This window comes from Eptesicus fuscus, chromosome 20, assembly GCF_027574615.1.
Source record: "Eptesicus fuscus isolate TK198812 chromosome 20, DD_ASM_mEF_20220401, whole genome shotgun sequence".
Classification (NCBI taxonomy): domain Eukaryota; kingdom Metazoa; phylum Chordata; class Mammalia; order Chiroptera; family Vespertilionidae; genus Eptesicus; species Eptesicus fuscus.
In genome coordinates this window covers 50,360,693-50,369,321 of record NC_072492.1, presented here as the reverse complement: position 1 = coordinate 50,369,321, position 8,629 = coordinate 50,360,693, and positions in this window count along the sequence as shown.

Sequence of the window (8,629 nt, the reverse complement as noted above, 5' to 3'; positions counted from 1 at the left end):
GCCTTCGGGTGCTCACTGCCCTCACCTTCACCCCTAAAGAGCGAGATGGAGGTGGGGAGGGGCGAGGCAGGGGAAAAAGGAGCTCACAGGCCGCACCTCGGCCCAGCACCGGCCCAGCACCAGGCCGCCTGTCTGCCTCCCACACCCCTGGCCTCAGTGTTCGCCCTTTCCCCCCTCCCTCCCCGTGGCTGCCACAGGGAAGCCCCACAGAGCCGGGAGCCACGCCCACCGGGCTCAGGCCAGCCCCTTGGCCACGCACCAGCCCTGCCTCTGGGGGGTCAGTCGGCGCAACCGGTGGCCCCATGGCGGGTGGGACCAGAGCAGCTGGCCGTGCCTCTAGAGCGCTGTCACCCCCCATCCACCGGGCCGCCGCCGCGGGTGAGGGGCGCGCTCCCTTTCTCGGGGCGACCTGGTGAATTGCTGGGAACCTTTGAAGCTCCCCTTTGAAGCCTGGGCGCAGGGCGGGCGGCTGGGGTGCCACCTCTCCGCGGCCCCTGGATCGTGGGGCTCAGCTCAGTGTCCCCACCGCCTGGAGGCGCCCCCAGGGCAGCCCACCTCCCTGAGGTGCGCACAGGGCAGCAGGGGAAGCTCCGTGCAGGGTCCTCGCGGGCGGCCAGGAGTGCAGCTTCCAAACGGGTTTTTGAGATGAGGGGGAGATGGGGCGGGAGCGCTGGGAGGCCCCCCAGATGCGGGCTCCTGTCCCTTTGCCACCCTCCCTCGGGGGCAGCCGAGGCCACGAGCCTCACCCACTGGGGAGCCAGCTCCTGCCGGGGAAGCTTGGGAAATGGGCGAAGTGGTCAGACTGGTTTCTGGAGCCCGGCTCGGAATCCACGCAGGCAGGCAGGCATGGGGGGTGGGGGGAGGCACTGAACCCCACCAGCGCGCTGGAGAGGTCACCCCGTAAGACTTAATTTCAGACCCTCCAAGGCCACCCTGTGGGGTTGGGGTGCAGGCACTGCGGTGGGAAAACCCAGCTTTGGGAGGTGAGCAAGGCCGGCCCCCCCCCTGCCCGCCCCCTCCAGCCCTGGCCCCGGCGCGGCGGCCGGAGGACGAGGAGGAATGACTCCATCCGCCAGGAGCCCGGCTTTGATCTTGGTTTTGGAAGAAACAGGGGAGGAGCGTGCACAGCAGCCTCAGGCTCTGCGAGTGACCTTGTGAATGACCTTGCACCAGACAACCCCGCCCCGGCCTCAGTTTCTGAATCTTCCCTGGCGCTCCTGGGGTCTGGGCGCCTGGGGACATGGGGACCCACTTAAGTGGAAGGACGGTGCCAGAGCCCGCGGCAATGGGCTCGCCGGGGTGGAGGAGTGGGGACCCCGCCCACCCCAGGGAGCAAATTCCCTAGCAAGGAGCCGCGGGCTGGCTGGGCTGCCAGGGTCTCTGGGCGGAAGAAGGGGTGCCTCCCCCACCCCACAAGCCCCGAGTCTGGAAGTCCTGGGGGCCTCGAAGGAGGAGCTGAGAGGATGGGGACTGGGGAGCCGGCACTGCCACCTCAGAAAATGGAGTGTGGAGTTCCCCGAGTGTGGCAGATGCTGGCAGCCAGGGGGGCCTCGAGGCGCCCGCGCTGAGGGTTCTTTAGGGTCCCTGAGGCTGGCACCCCCCGGGGCGGTGGGGGCTCCGGGACCAGGACCCCCAGCCAACCCGCTCGGAGCTGAAAGAGTGCCCAGCCCTCCTCCCCGCTGCCGCCTGTGGGGGACCCCCTGCCCGCAAACAGGGTGGGCTGCAGCGAGGGTCCCCCCAGCAACCGCGTGGAAGCCAGCGGGGTCCCGGCTGAGCCTCCCGGGCTGAGCGAGTGGCGTCGCCGCGCGCGGAGCCCCTTGGGGGGAGGGGCGGGCGAGGGCGCGGGGCCCCAGGCCGCGCTGCCCGGTGGGTGCAGGGGCCCCCGGGGCCGGCCGGCTTTGTCTGCCGAGCCCCGCGTTGGGAAGGCGCCAGGCGGGTACAAGATGGCGGAGAAAGGGGGGGATCGCGGCGCCCGCCACGCGGAGCTGCGCGCAGCGCCTGCACTGCGGCGGGGGAGGGGCGCGCGCGGGACACTGCGCCCCCCGCTCCGCTCCGCCGCCGCCCGGTCCCCCCGCCGGCGCCCCGCGCCCCTGCGTCCCCGCCGCCGTGGTCGGGCCGCCGCAGCCTCCGTCTCAGTCGGCGGAGCCCGGGCCGCGGCGGCTGCAGAAAATGGCTGCCATCGGCGCCGTCGCCACGCTGCCACGGCGGGGGGTGCGCGGCCCCGCGGCCCCGCAGCCCGCGCCCTTCCCCGCTCGGCTCCCGGCTCCCCGCGGGGCGCTCAGACCCTCGCGGGCGCTGGGGAGCGGGGGCCGCGGCGGGGCGCGCGGGGAGGGGGAGGGGCGGCTACCTGCGGGGGCTGGGGGGCAGGGGACAGTGCAGGGAGGGTGCGCCAGGTGGACCCCAACCGCAGACCCGACCCTTGCCCTCGCGAGGTCGCGGCGCCCGGGTGGGAAATGCTATGGGCTGTTGACCTCGGCGGCCGGGTGCCCCCCTGTAGAGACCCCGGTCCCCACCCCCACCGCACCCCACCTCGGCGGGGGAGCGGGGCCGGCCAGTCCTGACGCCCCACCGCTCCAGGAAAACTAAGAAATAGAGGAAAAGCTGTGTGCGTGCCGACTACCAATGACCCGAGCCCGGAACTGGCCGAGAAGATCCGGGTGGATCCCCGGCGCCAGGAAGCGCGGCGGCGGCCGTGGCAGCTCAGCAGGTGCCGCGCGCCCACCCTCCTCCAGGCGGGGAGCCGCTCCCGACCCCGACCCTGCCCGGCCCGCCGCCGCCCGCCCGCACCGAGGAGGCACCCGCGGCCGCCCTGCTGTTCCCGGGCACCCCGGCCCAAGACGCCTGTCTGGGCGCCAAGGGGAGCCCCGGGTTCTGGAGAGGGGCGCCCAGCGCGAGCTGGGGACCCCGCCCGGGGGCGCGAGCTCAGGACAGGGCCCGGGGCGCACCGGGACGGGGATAAAATTGCTCCCGAAGCCCCAGGCCAGGGTTGCGGAGGAATAAACGAAAAATGCGAATCGAGGGCTCCTGGGTGGGGTGGGGCTCTGGCGTCGGGTCCCCTGGGCGAAGTGGAGCGGGTCTGTAGCCCCCTCTTCCCCGGACCCCAGGCCCCCAGGCCCAGGGCGCCCGCTGACCGGGAGGGGAGCGTCTGTGAGTTGGGGGCTTTAGGTTTCCTCGCCGACAAGTGTCTCGCCCCTCCCGCCAACTGCGTTCCCGGCGCTGTGAACTCCACCAGCGGCGGGAAAGTTCACATTTAACAAGTCAGAGGGCAGGGCCGAGGGGCCGAGGGGCCGGAGGAAGGGGCTTCCAGGCCCGCGGTGTGGGTTCAAGAGGAGAGGCGGCACCTGAGGCACCGTCCCTGTGCGGGGGGAAGTCGGAGGGCGTCGGCCGCATCTCCCCAGCCCCGGCCAGGCGAAGGCACCCGCGCACCTAAGCACACGGACGGGGATTTCACGTAAACGACCGGAGTCCATGGGCGTGGGCATCCGCGGGGGCAGGGAGGGCTGTGCGGGGGCACCGGGCACCCACGGGTTTTCCAGGGCGCGGGGGAGACTCCGTGACCGAAGTCGGGCTCTGGGCGCAGACCCAGGGGAACTCTGTCCCGCGGGCATTCCCAGTCCCCGCGCAGGAGAAAAACTGCTTTCTGCGAGGCAGACCCCGCAGCAGCACATCTCCGCCAAGGTCAGCGCGGGACCCGTGCTGGCACCCGGGCTGCGGCGGCCACAGAGCTTCCTTCCGCGGAAACAGCCGGGAGGCGGCGGCGGCGGCCGAAGCCAACTCGATCCAGCAGGCAGCGCCCTCCCAGACCTCGCACCCGCGGTCCCTGGCACTGCCCGCCTCCGCTACCTGCCGCCGGGAGGGGCCGGGGTGGGGAACTGGAGATTTGGAGGGGAAGAAAGGCCAGGGCGGGGGTAGGATGCCGGAGTCCTCGCGCCCGGTTCCCCCTCCCTTCCCCTACGGCCTCCGGTGCGACCCCCGCTTGCGCCGCGCTCCAGCCGCAGGCTTCCCGGTAGGGGGCATTGCTCCGCGCCTCCGCGAGGCGGCGGCCCCAGAGGCGAGCTCGGTCACAGGCTACGTCCCCAGGCGCTGGGGTACCCATTGTCTTAGCTGTCCCCTGGGGGGCCCCTGGGGGCTGGAGCAGGTTCCTGAGGGGGTGGCTCGGGCCGCCGCGGCGTCGCCAGGAGAACTGGAGGTTCGGTTCGGAACTGGCGACAGCCTGGGAGGGGTCAGACGGACACCTGTGCGTACGTGCGCGTGCGCGCGCGCCCCCGAGCCTCTGCGTGTAAGAGAGGGGGCGAGGGGAGCCCCCTGAGCCGCGGTGCCTTTGCGGCCTGAGTTTGAGGCTAACAGGAGCCTGATCCCCGGAGGAATCGCGCTGTCTCCTCCCTCCGCGGGTTCCCGTCCCGCGGGTGGGCCCAGCGTGGGGCACCTGACCTGCGCCCCGCGCCGCGCTCTGCTGCATTCCGCCTGCGAAACCGCGGTGGCTCTTCCAGGGCACTTTCCTCCCCGCACTCAGGGTTCCCCCTCAACAATTGGCTGTTTTTTTAAGTAACCTTTAAATGAGACATCGATTTATCATTATGATGATTGCATTCGGATTTCCAGCCCGGAGGGACACCTTGGGAAATGGTCCTGTGCTGGTACCCAAGGCTGCTTGTGGCTCGGCACATCTCGGGCTCCGAAGGCCGCTTCTCTGGCGGCTAATTGCTCTGATTACCTTGAGGGCGGGGAGGTGACGGAGGGGGCTCGGAGGGGGCACCCTCGGACCGTTCCCCGAGCCTGGTGCGTGCACGCCTGGGACCTGGCGCTGCGGCGGCTACTGCGGCAGCGATGCACCACCCCCACCCACCCCACCCCGCCTCCCTCTCCCCTCCCGCATCCGGGCCTTCCCGCTCCTCCGCCGCGGTTCGCAGGGTTTGGGGAGGGGGTGCGTGGGGTGGAAGTGGGAGCGTGCGCGAAGGGATGGAAGACGGGCCGACTGGGAGGAATGACAGCGCGGGGGACGACCGCGGAGGGGGGGAGGGGGAGAAAACTTGGGGAGACGGTGCAAGCAAAAATGGGGGTAGGCAAGGAGGGGGGGTGCCACGGCTAGAGACTGGGACACCGCGGGAGAGAGAAAGGGAGGGGGCGGGGAGCGGGCGGGGGCGGCTGGCTGGTTTCCACTCGTGAGAGCCGGTTGCCGAGAGACGCGCGGACCAATGAGCGCGCACCAGCTCAGCCTGGCGCCCTCCGCGTGCCCTTATATGGTGCGGCCGCTCCGCGGGCGCTCGCGCTCCTCGCCATATAAGGGCAGGAACCTAAATACAGGCTATACCTTGTTCTCGGCGCGCCGCCGCGGCCCGCGATCGATGGGCGCGCCGCCGAGTGGGCTGCGGCGCGCGGGCCCGGGCGCGGCTGGGAGGGGGCGCGGCGGCCGCGCGGCCGGCCCAGATGTGGCCGCGCCACCGCAGCCCGCGCCAGCTGTGGCGCTCTGAGGTGTCACCCACTGCTGCCAGGCTCCCCCCCCCCCCCTTTCCGTCCTGCTCCCCGCTACTGTTTCCGAGGTGACAATGCAAATGAGCCGGGATCGAAATCTAATTGCTTTTGTTTAAAAAAAATAATGTGTGCGAGGCTCGGCTGTGTCTGAGCAAAGGCCCAGGATGTGGAGAGACCGAGCCCGACGCCTGGGGCTGGGGAGGAGAGACCTGGCCTGGGACTTGGGGGTTCAGGGTCCCTCCTGCTGCTCCAGGGCCTGACCATCCTGCCGCTCTGAGAGCCGGTGCCCCATTCCTCCGACCACCTCGGCGCCAGGCCTGGCCCTGGTCCCAGGCTGGGCTCACGGGGCAGCGAGGACCCGCGGGCACCGTGCCCGGTCGGGCGTCGGCAGCCTGGAGCCAGCCGGGCGGCAGAGGGAGAGGTGAGAAGCGTCGCCGCTGCCTCTCTCTGCCATCGCTGTCCGGCGCTCCCGGATGTCAGGCAGTGACAGGCCTGGCAGGCGTCAGCGCAGCTGCGGGATTCTGCCCGCAGGATCGGGCGCAGGAGGAGGGCCGCAGGGGTCCCTTGGAGAGGGCAGTTGGCACAGGGTGCAGCCCCAGGACGCAGGCCCAGGACATCCCGGCAGTCAGCGCCCAGCTGGGCTCCTGCTGGGCCTCACCTCCAAGTCCTGGATCCGCGGCTGCTGGGCTGCTGCTTGCTCCTCCCTCCCCACTTCTGGCCGACCCCTCGCCCAACAGGAGAGAGGTTTGGGCTCCTGCCATGGGGCTCTGGGCACGGAGTGGCCCCTGGCCAGGACCTGGGGTGGGGAGGAGCCTCGGGCTCTGTGCTGGCGCCGTGCCCAGCCCCCTGGGTGGCACAGAATCGCTGTGCAGGGAACGTTGCTGCTGCTGCCGCCTGGCAGAGCCCACCCAGCACTCCCGACTGCCCTGCGCAGAGGCCATCTCCTCTACCGTGTGCGGAGGGCGGGGGGGGGGCTCCCAGAGACCCCGGCGCGCAGCAGCGCAGGCCCTGGAGAAGCCGTGCCCCCTCCAATCTGGAGAACCTGCTCCCCACTCTCCACGGGCACCCCCAGCGCCTTCTCTGGCCCGGGCTGTGCAGGCCTTGCCTGGGCTCCCCCGGCGTCTGAAGATGCCGCCGAGAGCGCCCCTCAGCAGCGCCATTTCCAGGAGCGCGATGCCACCTATGGAAAGTGCGGGGAAGTCCCGCTGCTCCGCCTCCAGCCGCCGGGAGCAGGACCCCTCAAGGTCCCCAGCTGAGGGCGGGCCTGGGGAGGTCTGGGCACCCAGCGCTCCTCTGGGAGTCGCCCCTCGCCTTCCTGGGCGTCCTACGTGGGTGTTTGGTAGCTCCGCGCCTGCCTGGCTGGTACAGGAGTTCACTGCGCTCGCTAGGCGTCCCCATGCCACCCACCTGGGCTCTGTGTGCCCGCGGCGCTGCCGGCCGGCGGCTGGCTGTCAGTGGTGACAAGTACTCCCTAACCCTGCCTGGATGCACCCAAGTGCACGGGTGTGGAGGCCAGGCAGGCTGCTCTGAGGCTGCCGCTCCGGCTGATGGTTTTACGGGGAGAAGCTGAGGGAGCGGGGAGGAGGAGATGACTTGTCCACGGTAACTCAGCCAGCCAGGGCAGTCCCCACCCATCTCTCATTCCCAACCCACTGCTCCGCATCTCCCCGCAGCCCGCCCGCTGCGGCCCCGCCCCTGGAGCTGGCTCAGGGCAGTGACCGCCACCCGGCCGGTCACTCTGCCCAGGCGGCCGGGAGGAGGCGGGAGGACTGTCCTCCGAGCACTCTGGCCCCAGCTGCCGGGTTTCTGGTCTCACCAGAGTCGGGGAGTCCAAGAACCAGTGACACCCCCCCCCCGCCCGTGTCTCTCTCTCTCTCTCTCTCTCACACACACACACACACACACACACACACACACACATACACACACACACACACACACGCGGTGGCTCTCTCACACCAGAACCCCCGTGGGGGGCTGACGGGCTCCTGCTGACCCCGCCGCACACCCGCCAGAGCTGCCCGGCACCTCCCAGGCCCCTCAGCTCCTGGACGGCAGACCTGGGCGGGCACTCCCTGTCCTGCAGCTGCACTTGGTCTGGGGCGGGCGCGTTGCTTGGGCGCCTGAGTGTGTCCCCGCCTGTAAGGTGGTTGGTCGAGCCTCCTCCTCAGGCCGTGGTGAGGAGGGGGGAGAGGTCAGCCAGCAGCCGCAGAGCGCAGTGGGACGACAGCGACGTGTGTCCGCGCCCACCGCCGGCCCAGTGTCCTGCCAGGCGGGCACCTCACCCACACCTGAGCCAGGGCAGAAACCGCGCCCCCCAGCTCCCGGCAGGCGCCCGGGCCCCATCCTCCCCGCTGCCCCAGGAGGACCCAGGACCCAGCAGTCTATGGGGGAGGGGCCTCCAGGGTAGAAGCCCAGGGTCTCCCCCTCCTGAACCCGCAGCGCCTAGAAGCACTGTCCCCCCCAACACGGAGCCTGGACCCCGTTCTCGGATTTGGGGAAAAACGCAGGTAGCGGGGTGTGTGTGTGTGTGTGTGTGTGTGTGCCTGTGTGTGTGTGTGTGTGTGTGCATGTGTGTGTGCCTGTGTGTGCCTGTCGGCCACAAAGTGGGACAGAAGCTGCCCCTGGCTTTCTGGGGGAGCCTGGCCCTGCAGTGCGGTGCTGAGGGTGCGTCCCCCGACTCCCCGCGCAGCAACAGGGCTGAGCACAGCCCAGGGATGCGGGTGGGCCGGGTGCCCAACCGGCGAAGGTGAGGGGGGCGGAGGCTCTGCCCCAGGCCCAGGTCAGCCCCAGCCGCCTCTCCCCACCCGTCTGTCAGCCCTTCTCTTCCCTGCACTTACCCCACTGTACCCTCCCTCCCCTCCCCCTCCACGCCCTCCCCTCCCCTGGATCTCTCACCCCAGGTCGCTGCCAGTTCACCCGGCAGCAGAGAGGTGGCCCAGGTGCCTTTAAAGCCCAGCTGGACCCTGCGGCGCCCCCACCCCCTGCGCCCACCTTCTCCGTCTCCAATGGACACCACCCTCCCTCAGACCCCGGGCAGGACGGGTGCTGGGGGGGGGGGCTGTCCTCCTGCTGACTGGGCTTTCCCCGCAGAAGCTCACCCCCTACCACCACCCTGCACCGGGGCTGCAACAGCCTGGAGGCCAAAGCCCAGCAC